The sequence below is a fragment of the Pleurodeles waltl genome, chromosome 2_2 (assembly GCF_031143425.1).
Source record: "Pleurodeles waltl isolate 20211129_DDA chromosome 2_2, aPleWal1.hap1.20221129, whole genome shotgun sequence".
Classification (NCBI taxonomy): Eukaryota; Metazoa; Chordata; class Amphibia; order Caudata; family Salamandridae; genus Pleurodeles; species Pleurodeles waltl.
The window spans coordinates 1,062,329,097-1,062,348,113 of NC_090439.1; the positions used below are offsets into that span (position 1 = coordinate 1,062,329,097).

Genomic DNA, 19,017 nt, shown 5'->3' on the forward strand with positions numbered 1-19,017 from the left:
GTTCTTGTGACCCATTGTGACCCCTTTCATGGTTACCAAGAGTAAATGATTCATAAATATATATTGATCTTAAGCACTTGCCACCCATCCCTCCTTCTACGCAGACCTCAAGGTGTTCTTTCTAGCACCGAATGCAAAGTGAGGATGAGCACAATAATGATTTCCGTTTGACCATGCTAGGTGATGCAAAGGATAATTTCACATCAGGTAAGTTAACACCCCATACCTACTCCTAAGGACCTCTGCTCAAAAATAAGGTTCAACGGATTTCTATGAGGAATACTTACCTCATCCTTGGGATCTTGGTACATGTACAATACCCTTCCTTAGAGAAATTGTGTTGAAATGTGAGTTTACATTTGTTTACATTTGTATTAGTACTATCATATTTGCGCATGAGATGCACATGCTCTTCTCTTAAATTCTTTGTTGTGGGAATGTATTCTAAGTTATACATTTCCATTTGGAATGTTATATTTGAAGTCTCAGGTAGTTGGATACTCCTCCACTGCTGGGGACACATTATCAAGATTAAAGTTATTCTGCACTTACAATCACCTCTAGCCTGCACATGGGCTGCCGAACATGTGAAAATGTATTTGTGGGGTAGGGAATTCACGTTTAAAACTGATCAGAAATACCTTTTAGCATTGCTTAATAGTAATTGTACAGGTAGAGCATCTGCCCGTTTGATTAGAATTGTATCTAAAATTTATGAGTACAGCTTTAAGGCAGATTACATACAGGGTTCGTTTAACAGTGTTGATGATGGCCTTTCAAGATTCCCCGATTTGTCTGTAAACATCTATGGTGAAATCATTAAAGAATGCGTTTTTGCTGTAATAGATGGTGTGTTGCCACTTTATGAAAGTGTGTTTTCTAACAAAGCGTGGATGGAGAGTACAGTGCTTAATTTGTAAATAAAAAGTGCCGGTGCCTAAAACCCTCCTCTTAAACACGCAGCTGCTGCAATTAAATATGTGAACGTGGAATATTGAGGCGGCGTAATCCTAAAGCCATCTCGGGCCTCTTCAATCCATATAAAGCCGCTCCCTGCCCGTTTAGATCACTCTTGCAGCTTTCTACTTTCTCCAATTGTGACGCTTTTTCGTTTCTCCCTTCCTCCGACTTTCCCATATGTATCTTTTGCTCGCAGCAAATGCTTGAGGCAGAAGAATAAGCCCCGGCCCTCAAAAATAAGTGCTCAGCACCGGAAAGAACAAGCACAAATTAAGCACTGGGAGAGTAGTCAGGAAGATCATGAACTACATACAATTATTGAGTTCAACAGCAAAGGTTGACCTCGTGAAAAGCAGCTAACACAGTTGCTGCAGATTTTTGGGAAAGTTAAAAATTATATTTCCGGTTTCAGGGAGACATGATATTAAAAGAGGAGTGTATCTTTCCCCCAAACGGTATTCGCCACAATATCATTCGGACAGCCCAATGGCGCTGTGGCCAAAACCTAATTCAAAAGTTGAGAAACCTGAAATGAGGTTCTGCGTGGATTGCCGAGGCATAAATACAGTCACCCTATAACTAGAGCTGATGAGCTATTTGACAAGATAAGGGCTGCCAAGTACCTCATTACATTTGACCTAACCTTTGTGTACTGGTAGATTGCCCTCACACAGTGAGCCAGGAGAGGGCTGCATTTTCAACCCCAGAAGGCCACTTTCCATTCAAAGTTAGGCCTTTTGACTTTAAGAATGCACCTACCACCGTCCAGTGTTTGGTGAATGGAGTCCCCTCAGGTCTGAAAGCCGTTAGTGCAGCATATCTGGATGATATTGATGTATTTAGATCAACCCTGGAGGAGCACCTGGTCCACCTTAAGGAAATGCTTAAGGCCCTGCAGCAGGCAGGACTGAGTATTAAGCCAAGTACATGCCAAATAGGGTTGGCTCTGTGGTATACCTGGGCTGCAAAGAGGTGGATGCCATGTAAAACCTCTTCAGCTCAAGATGCAGAGCAATCTGGCACTGGAGGCTTCAAAGAATCAGATCTACGTCAGAGCTTTTTTTAGCCTGATTGGGTATTGCTCAAGATTTTTAAAGGGGTGTAGTACCATTGTGGCACCATTGAGAGACCTCACTTCCAAGAAATAGCACAAAAACGTTATATGGACTGAAAAGAGTCAAAGGCCTTTGAAACCTTAAACAATTATTTGTGCCCAGCACCTGTCTTAAAAGCACCGGATTATAGCAAGGAGTTCATTGTTCCAACCGATGCTTCTGAGCATGAGATTGGGGCAGTGTTGGTGGAGGTAAATGATGAGGTCCAGGGTCAATCACCTGCCTTTATCAGGAGGGACCCTTCCCCAGAATGCAGCTTTGGAGTGACATTGAGAGGGAAGCTTCTGATGTGGTTTGGTCCTGGAAGAAGCTAAGACACTACCTGTTTGGTGTCTACTTCAGAGTTCAAACTGACCAAGGGCCTCTCAGGTGGGAGAAAGAACCTCAAACTGTTGAGGTGGTCCATTTCCCTACAGGTGCGGATTTTACAATGGGACATAGACTTGGGAGTGGCCTAGCCAATGCAGATGGCCTTTCCATGTTCTTACACATAATTGATGAGAACTACCAGGGTTAGGCTTTATCACCTTTCATCTGGAAGGGGGTCATGTACGGAAATGTATTTTTTCCATGATCACCCCCAAACATTCATACTGATGGTGCTGGATTTTTGAGTGCATGGAGTGCTGCTCATCAGGCCTCAGTGCCTGTACTCTGACCTTAAAAAGTATATATGCAATTGGTCTATCCACAATTGGTATAAGTTAACATAGTTATAAGTCCCTAGTATATGATACTAGGGCCTGTACGTTTAGTGTTCCTCAGGAACTACAGCACTGATTGTGCCACCACAAGTGTGACAACAAAATGTATGACTCCCAGTCAGCCGTAGCCAACTGGCAGAGTGGTTTTTAAATTGCTAAATTGACTTTTCCATTTAAACTAATGACAGAGCCCAAACTTCTTTTTTAAATTTAAAAGTCACCCCTACAACAGGCCTACTGAGCCCTAAAGGGTGCATTATATTAAAAAATGACATGTGTTTTGTTACCTTTAAAAGAAGAAGCTAAGCAACCCATCAGCACAGGAAATGACATTATGGCACCCTGGACTTCTCCCCCTCCCAGGACCTACTTAATGACAGCAACACAGACGCGCAGCAGATGTTCACAGCGGGCGTGCTGCTGGTGCACCGAAGGTATGCCAAAGGCAAGCCCATCAATGTCCATCCATGCCTGGACCAAGCTCAGCACCAGAAACCCTGCCGCACTCAACATCCTCTTCATCACAGAGACCTGGCTCAACTGCTCATTGTCTCCCACATAGTGGGGGTTATTCTAACTTTGGAGGAGGTGTTAATCCGTCCCAAAAGTGACGGAAAAGTGACGGATTTACCACCAGCCGTATTACGAGTCCATTATATCCTATGGAACTCGTAATACGGCTGGTGGTATATTCGTCACTTTACCGTCACTTTTGGGACGGATTAACACTCCTCCAAAGTTAGAATAACCCCCAGTTTCCTCAATCTCAGCAACCCACAAGATTGCTTGGCTGGACCACCTCACAAGCTAGGAGGAGGACTTGCTACTTTCTAAAAGGAATCCATCAACCGCACAGCATCCACAGTCAGCTCCACTCATAGAATGACTGCACTTCAAGCTGCAAATCTCCAAAAACATTACCCTGAAAGGAATCCTTGCCTACCAACCACCTGGACCATGAGCCTCCATTACCATCCTCATCACTGACTTCTTCACTCCACGTACTATCGACTCCAGAGGCTACATTCACCCCGGTGACCTCAAATTTCACTTGGAAGACAGAAACGATCCCTGCTCCACAGCACTTCTTGAAAGTTTGAGCAACATCAGACTAACGCAACTGTTAGACCTGGCATCCTTAGGGTGGTCTTACCCGAGACTTTTTGCCTTTACATCCTATTTTGTTGCTGTATCTTATTGTTGGCCTCAGGACTCTGAGCACCTTAGCATGACTAATCAGTGCTAAAGTGAATGTGCTTCTCCCCTAAAACATGGTAACATTGGTGTATCCACAATTGGACTATCCAATTTACATGTAAGTCCCTTTTACAGTGTTGTACCATATACCCAGGGCCTGTAAATTTAATGCTACTAGTGGGCCTGCAGCAGTGATTGTGCCAATCACTTAAGGAGCCCTGTCAACCTGTCTCAGGCCTGCCACTGTAGAGCATAAGTGTGCAGTTGCACTGCCACTCTGACTTGGCATTTAGAACCTTTTGCCAAGCTTTACAACTCCCCTTTTCTTACATGTAATTCACCCCTAAGTTAGGCCCAAGGTAGCTGTAAAGAAATGGCTCCCTGTTGCAGTTACCCCCCACTTTTTGCCTGATACTGATGCTTACTTGACTGAGAAGTGTGCTGGGACCCTGCTAACCAGGCCCCAGCACCAGTGTTCTTTCACCTAAAATGTACCATTGTCTCCACAATTGGCACAACCCTGGCACCCAGGTAAGTCCCTTGTAACTGGTACCCCTGGTACCAAGGGCCCTGATGCCAGGGAAGGTCTCTAAGGGCTGCAGCATGTCTTATGCCACCCTAGGGACCCCTCACTCAGCACAGACACACTGCTTGCCAGCTTGTGTGTGCTGTTGGGGAGAAAATGAGTAAGTCGACATGGCACTCCCCTCAGGGTGCCATGCCAACCTCACACTGCCTGTGGCATAGGTAAGTCACCACTCTAGCAGGCCTTACAGCCCTAAGGCAGGGTGCACTATACCACAGGTGAGGGCATATGTGCATGAGCACTATGCCCCTACAGTGTCTAAGCAAAACCTTACACATTGTAAGTGCAGGGTAGCCATAAGAGTATATGGGCTGGGAGTCTGTCAAAAACGAACTCCACAGCTCCATAATGGCTACACTGAATACTGGGAAGTTTAGTATCAAACTTCTCAGAATAATAAACCCACACTGATGCCAGTGTTGGATTTATTAAAAAATGCACACAGAGGGCATCTTAGAGATACCCCCTGTATTTTACCCAATTGTTCAGTGCAGGACTGACTGGTCTGTGCCAGCCTGCTGCTGAGACGAGTTTCTGACCTCATGCGGTGAGAGCCTTTGTGCTCTCTGAGGACAGAAACAAAAGCCTGCTCTGGGTGGAGGTGCTTCACACCTCCCCCCTGCAGGAACTGTAACACCTAGCAGTGAGCTTCAAAGGCTCAAGCTTCGTGTTACAATGCCCCAGGGCACTCCAGCTAGTGGAGATGCCCGCCTCCTGGACCCAGCCCCCACTTTTGGCGGCAAGTCCAGGAGAGATAATGAGAAAAACAAGGAGGAGTCACTGGCCAGTCAGGACAGCCCCTAAGGTGTCCTGAGCTGAAGTGACTCTAACTTTTAGAAATCCTCCATCTTGAAGAAGGAGGATTCCCCCAATAGGGATAGGAATGTGACCCCCTCCCCTTGGGAGGAGGCACAAAGAGGGTGTACCCACCCTCAGGGCTAGTAGCCATTGGCTACTAACCCCCCAGACCTAAACACGCCCTTAAATTTAGTATTTAAGGGCTCTCCCTGAACCTAGAAATTAGATTCCTGCAACAACAAGAAGAAGGACTGCCTAGCTGAAAACCCCTGCAGAGGAAGACCAGAAGACAACAACTGCCTTGGCTCCAGAAACTCACCGGCCTGTCTCCTGCCTTCCAAAGAACTCTGCGACCTCTGCATCCTCTGAGGACTGCCCTGCTTCGACGACGACAAGAAACTCCAGAGGACAGCGGACCTGCTCCAAAAAGACTGCAACTTTATCCAAAGAAGCAGCTTTAAAGAACCCTGCAATCTCCCCGCAAGAAGCGTGAGACTTGCAACACTGCACCCGGCGACCCCGACTCGGCTGGTGGAGAACCAACACCTCAGGGAGGACCCCCGGACTACTCTACGACTGTGAGTACCAAAACCTGTCCCCCCTGAGCCCCCACAGCGCCGCCTGGAGAGGGAATCCCGAGGCTTCCCCTGACCGCGACTCTCTGAAAAATAAGTCCCGATGCCTGGAAAAGACCCTGCACCCGCAGCCCCCAGGACCTGAAGCACCGGACTTTCACTGCAGAAGTGATCCCCAGGAGTCCCTCTCCCTTGCCCAAGTGGAGGTTTCCCCGAGGAAGCCCCCCCTTGCCTGCCTGCAGCGCTGAAGAGATCCCTTGATCTCTCATTGACTTCCATTGCGAACCCGACGCTTGTTCTAACACTGCACCCGGCCGCCCCCGCGCCGCTGAGGGTGAAATTTCTGTGTGGGCTTGTGTCCCCCCCGGTGCCCTACAAAACCCCCCTGGTCTGCCCCCCGAAGACGCGGGTACTTACCTGCTGGCAGACTGGAACCGGGGCACCCCCTTCTCTCCATTGGAGCCTATGCGTTTTGGGCACCACTTTGAACTCTGCACCTGACCGGCCCTGAGCTGCTGGTGTGGTCACTTTGGGGTTGCTCTGAACCCCCAACGGTGGGCTACCTTGGACCAAGAACTGAACCCTGTAAGTGTCTTACTTACCTGGTAAAACTAACAAAAACTTACCTCCCCCAGGAACTGTGAAAATTGCAGTGTCCACTTTTAAAATAGCTATTTGTGAATCACTTGAAAAGTATACATGCAATTGAAATGATTCAAAGTTCCTAATATACTTACCTGCAATACCTTTCAAACAAGATATTACATGTTAAATTTGAACCTGTGGTTCTTAAAATAAACTAAGAAAAGATATTTTTCTATAACAAAACCTATTGGCTGGATTTGTCTCTGAGTGTGTGTACCTCATTTATTGTCTATGTGTATGTACAACAAATGCTTAACACTACTCCTTGGATAAGCCTACTGCTCAACCACACTACCACAAAATAGAGCATTAGTATTATCTCTTTTTACCACTATTTTACCTCTATGGGGAACCCTTGGACTCTGTGCATGCTATTCCTTACTTTGAAATAGCACATACAGAGCCAACTTCCTACAGTAGCCCATAAGGTAGGGTGCCATGTAAGCACAAAGCAGGATATGTCCCTTTAAGCTTTTAATGTCCTAGTAACGAAAATTCTAGAGTAATTTTTCATTAATGTGAGGCCTGCCCCTCTCATAGGCCAGCATTCATAATTCCTTATAATATCTTTAAGCTGTAATTCTTGATCTGAGAGAAGTAGCTGCATCATGTTTAGTATCATTGGAGTGGTAATAATAAATTCTCTTTACTGGTAAAGTTTGATTTATTATTACTATTTTAGAAATGCCACTTTTAGAAAGTGAATATTTCTCTGGACTCTCCGGCCTGTGTGCCTACAACCTATCTGGCCTGTTGTATGTGATAGTTCCACTTGTGCATTCCCTTCAGACATCCACAACACAAGATACTCTGCTACATCTGCATTCATCAGCATACTGATGGATCTTCCTGGGCGGGAGGTAGGAAGGGTTCCCACTTACATCTCACAGGGGAATGACCAGAGCCCACACAAAGAGGATGATTACCTCCTACTGGTGATCTGAAGCCAAGGCTGACCTGAAAGGGGGACCTGAGCACTTCAAAATAATTATTTGTAGTAATCTTCCACATTAAAGGCACTTTCTGGTATAAGTACTGGGCCTCTTGACCCACTCAAACTGGACACTTCTGGACTTAAAGAAACTCTGCTGAAGTAAAAACTGCTGTGTGCCAGGATTGTGGCTTTGCCAGACCTGAATGTTCCCAAGAACTGCTGTTCTGCCCTGTTGTGCTGCCCGCTGATCTCTGTCCTGCATCCTGAAGACTTCGGTTTAATTGAGGGTATCCGTGACATTAAAGACCCCGTCTCCCAGTAGAAAGACCATCTGGGTCTCCCATCACCGAAAGGGTGAGGGCGGCACTCCCCCTGTTACTGCCGTGGTCAAGTGCTGATCACCGAGCCAGGCGTGCTGTTTCACCTGTTTGCAATGTTCAATGCACTGCCCGAGCTGACCCACTAAGCGGCGTGCCACTGGCCCGCTTGCCCCTGTACGAGAAGGGCACTAGTGTGAACCTTAGCATCATCACAAGCTTTGTGGACAAAGGCACCGTCAGCAATGACTCGAACCTCCAGTCCCGCCCGAGCTCCAAGAGCCATACAGCGTGGACTCAGGTCAGGAGACGTGGACCCAGTGAGGGAGGCTTGTCACTGTAAACCTCTGCCTAGAAGCGCACGGGCACACCAACTCTTCGACACAGGAAAGCGGACCCTGCAGCTTGCAAAAGGGGCACCGTACTTATTATGGGGACAGCAACAGGACCAACTTCACAACGGACTGAGTGGTCCAGCGCTTCTGCTGCGCTCTCTTTGGTGATTTGAATCCTATTCTGAGGCCAACTTCGCACGGCCCGACTAGCCCGTACTGCGCTGCCATTAAGGAACATATTTAGGGGGTCATTATGACCCGACCCCGGCGGTGAGTGTTACTGTGGCCGTAGTACCGCCTACAGGTTGGCGATACATACCGCCACATTATGAGCTGCAGCCAACCCGCCATTTCTCCACTCATACCGCCATGTCGGTATCAGCTGCCGGGCCAGAGATGTCAATCTCCAGCCCAGCGGCCGGCACAGTATCGCCGGCAGCATTATGAGCCTGCCTACTACCATGGTTTCCACGAAAACCATGGCAGTAGGCCCTCCTGGCGACAGGGAATTCCTTCCCTGTCACCAGTAGCTGGCTCACCCACCCTCAACACACACCTGAAATCCCCCTCCATCCAAAGCCCCTAATTCCCCCATACACACACTAACCCCCACCCCCGATCCAAACACACACCTCCACCCCTCTGATCATCACACACACATCCCCACCCCTCCGCTCATCACACACACGCCCCCACCCCCTCCGATCATCACCCCCATACACGCACACGGCTGCAGACATGCACCACGCATACTCCCAATCACTCACCCTGGCATACACGCATTCATACATGCATAATTCCAGACATGCTCGCACACATTCTTACACACAATCACACTGACATGCAGACACGCACTCCTTTCACCATTCTTACACGCATTCACTCACATGCATACAACCATGCAAGCAACACAACACAACACACAGACGCATTCACACACTCTCACACATTCATGCATACACTTAGAGACACACCCACAACACCCCCCACCCTGTCACCCCCCTCCCCTGTCGGAAGCTTGACTTACCTTGAGCAAGGAGGTCTTCTGGCAGAGAACAGGAAGGGGTGCTGCTATCGCCAGCAGCACCCCGCCAGCAGAACACCGCCAGGCCGTATTACTTGTCATAATATGGCTAGCGGTGTTCTACTGGCGTGGCAGTGCTGGTGGTAGCAGCGCCACCTTACCACCGTCTGCCACCATGAACACTGCCGGATTTCTGCACTTCTTGTGGCGGAAGTCCGGCAGTGCTCATAATATGGCGGACGGATGGTAGCCGCGGTGGTGGTATTGTGGCGGCCGTCACCGCGGCGGTAGGCGGTTTTTACTACCAATGTCAAAATTACCAATCTAGTCTTTCAAAAATATTGCCAAGGCTCTACAACAAATCCCCATCTATATTACACTTGACAGCACTGCAATGATCGTACTTTTCCTAAATTGCATATTATATACCTATTAATTGGATTAATTGGATTTTTGTCATATTTGTCTTATTTAAACCAGATAAATATCATCTACTTTTCTAAATCTGTGTGGAGACTTTTTTGTGGTTCTTTTACTGTGTGATTATGTGTGTGTTGCACAAATACTTAACACATTGCCTTCTAAGTTAAGCCTGCTTGCTCTGTACCAAGCTACCAGAGTGCCAGCACAGATTAATTTAGCTCGTGTAATTGACTAGCACTGACTAGGATTGTGGTCCGTACTTGGCCAGGGTGCATACCTCTACCAACTAGAGACCACATTTTTAACACTGGCTCATCACAGAACCAACACACCAAAGGACAAACACTTGCCCCCATCTTCACCACAAGCGGCAGCATCAAATACAACTCCACCACACAGCTCACATGGACTGACCACTCTATCATCCACTTCAAAACCAACACACCTAAAGTAAACACCCCTACTAGGCTCAGCATTCGATGCCATAGCTAGGGTAAAATCATAGAAGCAGACTGTCTCGGCGCCCTCAGCACTGATCAGCCTAGCTCATCAGGCAACCTAAACAAGGACATCAACAATTTCAACAACTGAATCAAGAATTGCTCAGACTTCCTCACACCCATCAAACCCAATAAACAAGCAAGCCAGCTGGTAAACAGCGAGAAAGGAAATGGAGAGCCAGCCACAATACTACCAATAGATCTACCTATAAGTCTGTACTCAGACACTATCAGGAGCAAATTAGAGGCACCAAGGAAAAAGCACTAGTGGACCGCATTGACGGAAACTACAACAGCTTTGTGGAGATCTTCTTGATCATCAAGGATTTCACCTCACTGTCAGCCACTGTTAACAAAGTTACTGCCTCCTAATAACCACTCCAACTTCTTTCACAGCAAAATCTCAAACATTTACAGCAACTTCGCACACTAACCCAATCCCAGAGAACTCATTGCTAACCTACACACCACCAACCATGACAAGTACCTGGTCAAATGGACACCCTTAAACAGAAATAAACAGTGGCAGTTATGCGGACCATCGACTCAGGGGCCCCAACAGATCCAAGCCCCCACCACATCTACAACCTGAGAACATCACAATTCAGTTCCACCCTGACCCACAGCATCAACACCTCCATCACATCTGTCACTCTCCCGAATGAATGAAAACTTGCAGAAATAAATACCCTTCTCAAGAAGCCCACAGGTGACTCAAGTCAACTGAGCAACTTCCAATCCATCTCCCTTCTCTCCTATCCAGCCAAAGTAATTGAGAAGGCCATCAACAAGCAACTCACAACCCACCTCGAGTAGAAATAGCGGCTCTCATTCTGCTCAGCCTCTCTGTGACTTCCAATACCGTCTCCCACAACACCCCCAGCAGAAGATTCCTCAAGATAGGCATACAAGAATTTGACGTCAAAAAGATCTGTTCCTTCCTCACAGGAAAACCCAAAGGGTCAAGCTGCCACCTATCAGATCAGAGACCAAGAAACTGATAAGCAGTGCCTCACAAAGATTATCCCTCAGCTCCACTCTTTTGTACATATATATGACACCGCTCGCCAGCATCATCTGATCACAAGACATCCCTGTCATCTCCCATGGTGAAGACACCCAACTCATCCTACCCCTGATGGACTAGGCAAGCACCACTAGAACCAACTTCACCAACTGCATGACCAAGGTAGCAGGCTAGATGGGAACCAAGTGCCTGAAGCTAAACTCTGACAACACGGAGATACTGGTCTTTGGCAACCATACCTCCACGTAGGACTTCACCTGGTGGCCGTTGGAGCTAGGACCAACACCTATTCCCACAGACCATGTAAGAAAACAAGGGATTATCCTAGATAACAAGCTCAAAATGGTGGCTCTGATCAATGCAGTGTCCACCTTCTGCTTCTACATCATATGCATGCTGTTAAAGATCTTCAAATGGTTGCCTCATAACACCAGACGGACCATCACACAAGCACTCATTCCCAACAGGCTGGCTACAGCAATACTGTCTACGCCGGGATCTCCAAACAACTCCTACACAGACTATAGATCATCTAGAGCTGCACCCACATCACACCTCAGGAAGCTTCACTGGCTCCCCACTCCCAAGCACAACCAATGCTAATTTCTCAAACACACATATACAAAACACTACACAACACATGACCAGAATACGTGAAAACCAGCATACACTTTCACCAACCCACCAGACATTTACACTGTGCCTCTCTCTCACTTGCATAGACTACCCTCATCCACAAAAGCAAGATCAGAGGCCGTTCATTGCACCCAGAAATGGAATGATGTCCGTCAACACATCAGAGCCCCCTTCTCACTACTTGAGTTCAGCAAGAAGCTCAGGACGTGGCTCTTCGTATAAGCACCTTGAGATCACACATCTACACGCCTTGGCCAAGTGCCTCGATACCCTCTGAGGTGATTAGTGCACTATACCATCAACATAGCACATAACACAACACAACATGTAATATAACATATAACACTCAACACATAACAAATAACATGTAACACATAACATAACTTGATAGTAAAAACCCACATTGTTTTTTTGGGTTTTTTATTTTACTAAGGAAAGTCTTGTAGCCCCACTGGCGAGTGTGAAGTTACACACTGACAACTCCTAAAAGGTGCTACAAAATATGATACTTCAAGGTATAAAAAGAATTGTTGCATTAAACACAACTAACATGAATGACAACTATAGAAAATTGCCACTTTGTTGACCAAGGTTTCCAAGGACAGTTTTAAGTTGCCCAAAACTGCTGTCCTTGAGACAGCCTTCTGTCCTCCTGGGTAGAGGTGTCAATAACTCTAAAGAAGGGAAACAAATCACCTACTGAGGGATGAGGTGCAACCTCCTCCTAGCAGAATGGCCAGAGAGGGTGTGTGCCCAAATGGCAAACTTCAGAGGGGGAACTGCCTTTTGGGGCAAATGGTGATCACAGGCAGGATTTAGCAGGTTTAAACAGGCAGGCTGGCATCTCAGGCAGAGAAGTACAAGATGTTGTCAAATTGTTTCTTCAAGGGGGTGTAGCCCACAGGTAGCTACATCTCCGGGTTGAGCTAGGGAGCTCCACACACTGGAAGAAGGGTTCTGAAATGTTTGAAGTGGGCAGGACAGTGCATTCAGTGCTATCTAGATGCCACACTTTGCAGGAAGGCATCATCAGGTCGGAGGGGACCTGGGAGCCCATTGGCTAGTTAGATGCCACATCTCTCCTGAGCTTCAAATGGGCATAAAAGCAGCACCCCTGGCACTCAGACCTCCAGTCACGCCTGTCCTGGAGAGACAACCAAAGAACTGACCTGCTGTTCCCTGGCCCCAGCAAAGACAGGACTGCACATGCTGCACAAGTTCCACACATAGAAGTGACCTAAAGGGTCAGTTGGGTAACTCCCTGTTACAGCCACAGGGAAATAAAAGCTGAGAAGTATGTACCTTTGTGAGCCCAGGGCCAAGAAGGCTGACTGCTGCTGGACACAGCAACGCAGCCTGGGAGACCGTGTTCTGGCCCTCAAAACTTACACCTGAGTCTTTCGGACCTGGAACAGTCTTCAATGTGCCAGTTGGTGGCCCCGGAAGGAGGTAACATCAACTTAAAGGAAGCTTCAGATTTTGCTGTAACTGGAGACCAGTAGACCAATGGCAACTGGTCTTTTTCTGGACCACACCCGGAATTCCTGGGGCACTGACCCTTAAGGCCCAAGTCACCCCCCAAGTTTGAGGATGAGGGGTGGCCATAGGAAGACCCTTGACACCAGTTCATCATCCTCAGTATCTTTGAGCATCTTCAGCATCCTACATCACTTGCTTCATGACCACATCATTGACTTCTGTGGCTGTTCACCTATAGGACCTGGACGTGAGGCTACAGGTAACTGTCCACCAGGACCTGGCCGGTCTTTGTGACTGCTCCCTTATTGGAGTTGGTACCCCCAAGAGTGCCTCTTTTCAATGTGCTTGTTCAACCCTAAACAGCGATCGCAGTAGATTAGAAACATTTATGCATTTAGTGAAACGCAGTGATTTATTGTGCCTTTGAAAAGCCATATATCCCAAACTCTTTGGCGGATTTTTGTTGTTGATGTGACTAACTAAAGGCATACAGCCTATTTTTACAAATTATTGTCATTCTTTGTATTTAACTGTTTTGGAACTTTTTTATGCTTCACGCTTGTTCCTTTGATAAAGCCTGACTGCTCTGAGTCCCAGCTACCCCGGACTGAACTAAGGTTTTACAAAAGAACCTGACTGGACCTGATGCAGATTTGTGACTTTATCACAAAGTGAAGTTGCATAACCACACCTTATAATAAACCACATTTCCCACAACACCCAACTATTACCAAACACTTCCATTAACAAAAGGCAAACCCATAAGCATTGCTATTGGACGTTTAAAAAAAGGGAGACCTACTGACTTTGCAATGTTTCTTCTATGTGCATATAGTAATTTAGCACTGGTGCTGCTACCAACTTCCATGTACGTTTGTGGTGTTAGGAAATGCAGTACTGAAGCCCATGCTGACATGTCTTATGTGTCAGTAGACCATGGTAAAAACCTTTTCGCCACAAAAAGCTAAATGATTCCCATTGTCAGAGCTTTTTTAGTTCAATCATATCCAATGAAATCGTGTTATGGGTTTAGTTTATGAATGTGTGATGTGAAAATATATTTTCGCATTACAAAAAATAAAAAATAAGAGTGTGTAAAGCACGATAAGGGAAGAAAAAGGAAATGAGCAGAAGATGCAGCGTTTTCTAGCTGCTGTACACTTGCAAAAAATAAATAATTAAATAAATAAATACATGAATAAATATGTAGCACGTAGCGTGGAATGGGGAACACTGCATTAGGGTGAAAAGAGAGTGCAGGGTTTGGGGCACTTTCAAAAAGGGGAAGAGCAGGAAAACATTTGTACTCACATGTAATGCTCATTAGCAAATAAAAAAAAATGTTTCCTGAAGTATGTGGCAGAAGGGTGCAACTCACTCAATCAGAACATTGTGAGGCTGAGTTACTCCTACCCAGGAGAAAAACAAGAATATGGTAAAGTGCCCCCCTCCCCCAAAATGGGGGGAGCGCAGCCCTTTAGGACTCAGGGCCGCGGTGGCCCAACCTCCTGCACTAGTTATGCGTCGGGCTGGCCATAGGGACTTCCGCCCTCACACCTCACAAGGTGTAGGGGCAGAAGTATAGAATTGGGGGGCGCGCAGGGGCAGCGTCACTTCTGGGCCTGGCTGCCGTACACTAGGTAGGGGGGCTATTTAGGCACCCCCCAGAAAGACTCTGCCTTTTGTGTATGGATGGCGGTCGGAGCAGCATGACCAGCGTGCTGAGGAATGTCGGATCAGCAGTTGGTTTGCATCCCTTTGCTGGCTTGGCAGACCGGAGGTTTACTCGGCGCTCCTCGTGAAACAAGTGCCTTTCCCCTGGACACGCATTGCTTCGCCCGGTGCGTCTCTCGGCCTATTATTTGAGCTATGCTGCGCTCTTAGTTAGAATCCCAGGCGGATGCTGGTGCGACTCGGAGCCCTTAGTAAAAAGTGCACATTGCTCTGAACGATGTCCTTCTCTGCCTCCACGCGTGCCTTACCCCCAGACACGTGTTGCTCCACCCAGCGCGCGACTCTCAGTAGTGCCTGCATTTTCATGGTAACTAGTGGCGCAACTCGGCGCCCTTAGTGAAAAGCAAAGCGCACGTTGCTCTGCACAGCGCCCCTCTCTGCCGCACAGAGCCTCCATATAGCAGGGGATTATTATCTTGAAATTTCAGCACCTTTAGTCAAATGCGTGCATTGATCTGCACGGCGCCTCTCCCAGGGGGTTATTATTTGAGCGTCTCGGTGCCCTTAATGTAACACGCGCGTTGCACTGCACAGTGCCCCTCTCTGCGATTTGAGGCTCTATTTGTTTAAATCACAAGCACCCTTTAATGTTAGTAATTCATTATAAGGGTGTTTTAGGGCCCCCATTTACTGGTGTTAACTAGTTACAGGGGATTTTGGACCTTTTTGCTGAATTTCAGCCTTACTTGCGTCCACCACATCCCCAGGCCCCTTGTTCCCTCATACCTCCTTCTTTTTTATGGTACTCACCTCCAGATCTTACTTATTCTAGGCCTTCCTGACCTAGCTGGGTGACGCCCAGTTTTCTATCACTGCAACCTCGGCCTAGTCTGGGCCAGGAACGCTCATCATCTCAGGGTAAGTGGGGGGTGATTGAGGGGTGGGGTTTGTATTGGTGGTAAGGACGATGTTTACTTGTTTATGATTATTATTGTGTGCATAAGGTAAGAAAAGTAATTTAGACTGGGATTTTAGTAATACTGTTTTGTAAATTATCTTTGCGCATTTGCAAATCATACATTATATTGTATTGTGGCAATTTTAATTGCAATTAAAAATCATGGCTTCTAGCAGTAGTAAGGTTGAACTGTCACAGCTGTTGAAATTAATGTTGGCCAAATTGGACAATGGGGATTCGGATAGCGGAAACTCCGCATCCGATGGGGAAAACAATTGTACAGAGAGTGACCGCCCTAGGCGCTCACATGTGCCCCCTCGTGCAGCATTCCCCCCGTTAAGCGCATAAGTAAGAGGCAGGTTTCAAGCACTCAGCAGCCAGTTGCCGCTTCAACATCAGCTCCCCTTCCTGCGCAATCCTCTATGGCGGATACATTACCAGTGTCTTTAAGCGCCAGCTCCCCCCAGTAGAGCTAAGAGCAGTACCTACACCCGAGTTAGGGGTCTTGGCAATCTTAACAGACATTCAGCAGACACTGTCAACTTCAGCTGTACAACCTGCAATGCCAGTAGTCCACACTGCAGCACCAGTCCAGGCCGCAGCACCAATTGTCCCCTCCCCGGCATTGCAAGGACAGGCCAGTTCCACTACCCAGGTTCCTACGCAGGATGGGACCACGCAAGCCTTCTGGCAGTGGCGCAGCTGTTGTCTAACATTAATGCTCCATCTACCCCCACTTCACCTACTACTCCTTGGGTCCCAAATGATAGTCTAAAGAATTCAGTGGCAGAACTCAAACGCCAGGTGGAGGCAATTGCGGCGGCACGCAGTGCTACAGCAGCACCTTCTGGGGCGGCAGGTCCGAGTGTCACTCCGTCACCGGGCGTGCTGTCTCTTACCTCTAACAGCATAGAAAAAGGTAAGATCACTGGGAGCAACAATAATACATCTGGGGGTGGTACTGCGGAAGCAGTAGCCGGGCAAGACACGCTATTATCCCGACCAGGTAAGCTTGCGGCTCATGTTGGGCCAGAGGTAAAAGAAAAAATTTGGAAAGGGGACTTTGTTGATATTATTTCCCTCATTAGAGCTAAAAGGAGGGAGATAGAATTCAAAGACAAGGATGGGAAGGCATCATCCTCTAGTGATAAAAAACCCAGACTGGAAGATAACATAACAAATTGGTTGTTTGGGTTCAATGTGTATATGTCCGTCATGCTGGAGAAGAAGCTTGACTTAGCAATATCAATGATTTTCTATGCCAATAAGATTTTGAGAGTACACAATATGTATGGGGGTAAATCTTGGTTGGAATATGATAGGGACTTCAGGTGGGCTAAAGTAGAGGACTCAGAAATAGGTTGGGACCAAACCGAAGTGACTGTATGGCTAGAATGCGTGACTAGCAAATTGCCTGGGAAGCAGCCCTTTCACACACAATATTCCAGTGATAAAAAAGGTTTGTGCTGGGCATTCAATAGAAAAGTATGTTCTCGCCCGCCAGGGTCTTGCAAATTCAGACATAACTGTTCCTTCTGCAGGCATCCTTCCCACCCAGAGTACAAGTGCATTAAGAAATCCAAGGAAAAGTTTAAGGAAGGGAGTAAGCCCTCTACCTAACTCAACTTTGCCATCACCCATACAGATTAACGCATTTCTCCCATGGTTACAGTCCTATCCTAACAAAGACTCGGCAGACCTCCTATTTAATGGCTTCTCTTTTGGTTTCAGGATCCCTGCTTCACAAATTCCTCCTGTTCCATATAGCAAAAATTTACTATCAGCCCTGAGAAATCCTGAGGTGGTTGCAAGGAAGATAGAGCAGGAAATGTTGTTAGGCAGGTTAGCAGGCCCCTTTTCTTCTCCTCCAGCAAAACATTTTGTCTGCTCTCCAGTTCAGGTTGATACATAACTTCTCAGCTCCGCTGGGATTTTCTGTGAATGAAGCAATTGATCCTCAACTATGCTCAGTCCGATATGGAACTGTAGACCAGGCCCTGGTGAAGTTGCGCGACTTAGGTCACGGGGCACTTCTGGCAAAGACGGACATTGAATTGGCTTTTCAGCTCCTTCCAGTTCACCCAGATGATTGCCATTTATTGGGATTTCCATTTGGAGGGTCTTATTTCCATGATAAATTCATGCCAATGGGTTGTAGTGTGTCCTGCAGTTACTTTGAACAGTTTAGCTCCTTGTTGCAATGGATCTTCACCAAGCGCATGGGACATAAAGTGGTGATACACTACTTGGTTGATTTCCCCGTGCTGAGCCCTCCGGGGTCGGCTAGGTGCTTGTGGGCCCTGCAGGCTTTGACTTTCATGTTTGAAGAATTTGTGGTTCCACTAGCCCTTGAGAAAACTGAGGGCTCCACAGCCTGCGTCACTTTTCTGGGGATTGAGATAGATTCTAAAGCGGGTGAGTGTCGCCTACCCTCTGATAAATTGCTGGCTTTTAAGAATTACATTAGCTTAGTACTGTCACAAAAGAAGGTCACTCTACATCAGCTTCAAGTTCTGGTAGGTCAATTGAATTTTGCCTTGTAGATTATCCCCATGGCTCGCCCCTTTTCCAAGTCTATCGCTAGGGCTATGGTGGGTCTGACTGAGAAGCATCATCATACCAGACTGTCGCTGGAGGTTAGGGAGGATTTAAAATCTGGGATGCCTTTTTACGGGAATTTAATGGGGCAGTCATTTTGCCTCCTCGTCCAATTCCTAGTCCTACTCTGGGATTATTCACCGATGCAGCTGGTAGTGTAGGTTTTGGAGCCATCCTAGGCAACAACTGGTGCAGGGGTGACTGGCCAGTTGAGTGGTTGGAAAATGGGACTACAAGAAATGTAGCAATTTTGGAACTGTTCCCCATTATTGTGGCTATCACCGTTTGGGCCCTTACATTCAAAGATAGATCAGTAATATTCTGGTCTGATAACATGGCGGTGGTAGAGGCGATTAATAGACAAGGGACAACCTGCAGGTTGGTGCTCCGTCTGCTGAAACACTTAGGCCCTCATTACGACCCTGGTGGACGGGGGAGAAGTGGCGGTAAAACCGCCAACAGGCCAGCAGAAAAAAATTGAATTATGACCATGGCGGTCTTCTCCACGCCGACCGCCAGGGCGGTGACGACC

The 19,017-nt window shown here is 47.2% G+C and overlaps 1 protein-coding gene across 1 annotated transcript in view; it reads right to left on the reverse strand.

The window, feature by feature from the left end:
* The window catches only part of COL22A1 (collagen type XXII alpha 1 chain), a 900,581-nt gene that overhangs the window by 807,932 nt on the left and 73,632 nt on the right, over positions 1-19,017 (reverse strand). The gene's annotated exons all lie outside the window — the stretch shown is intronic.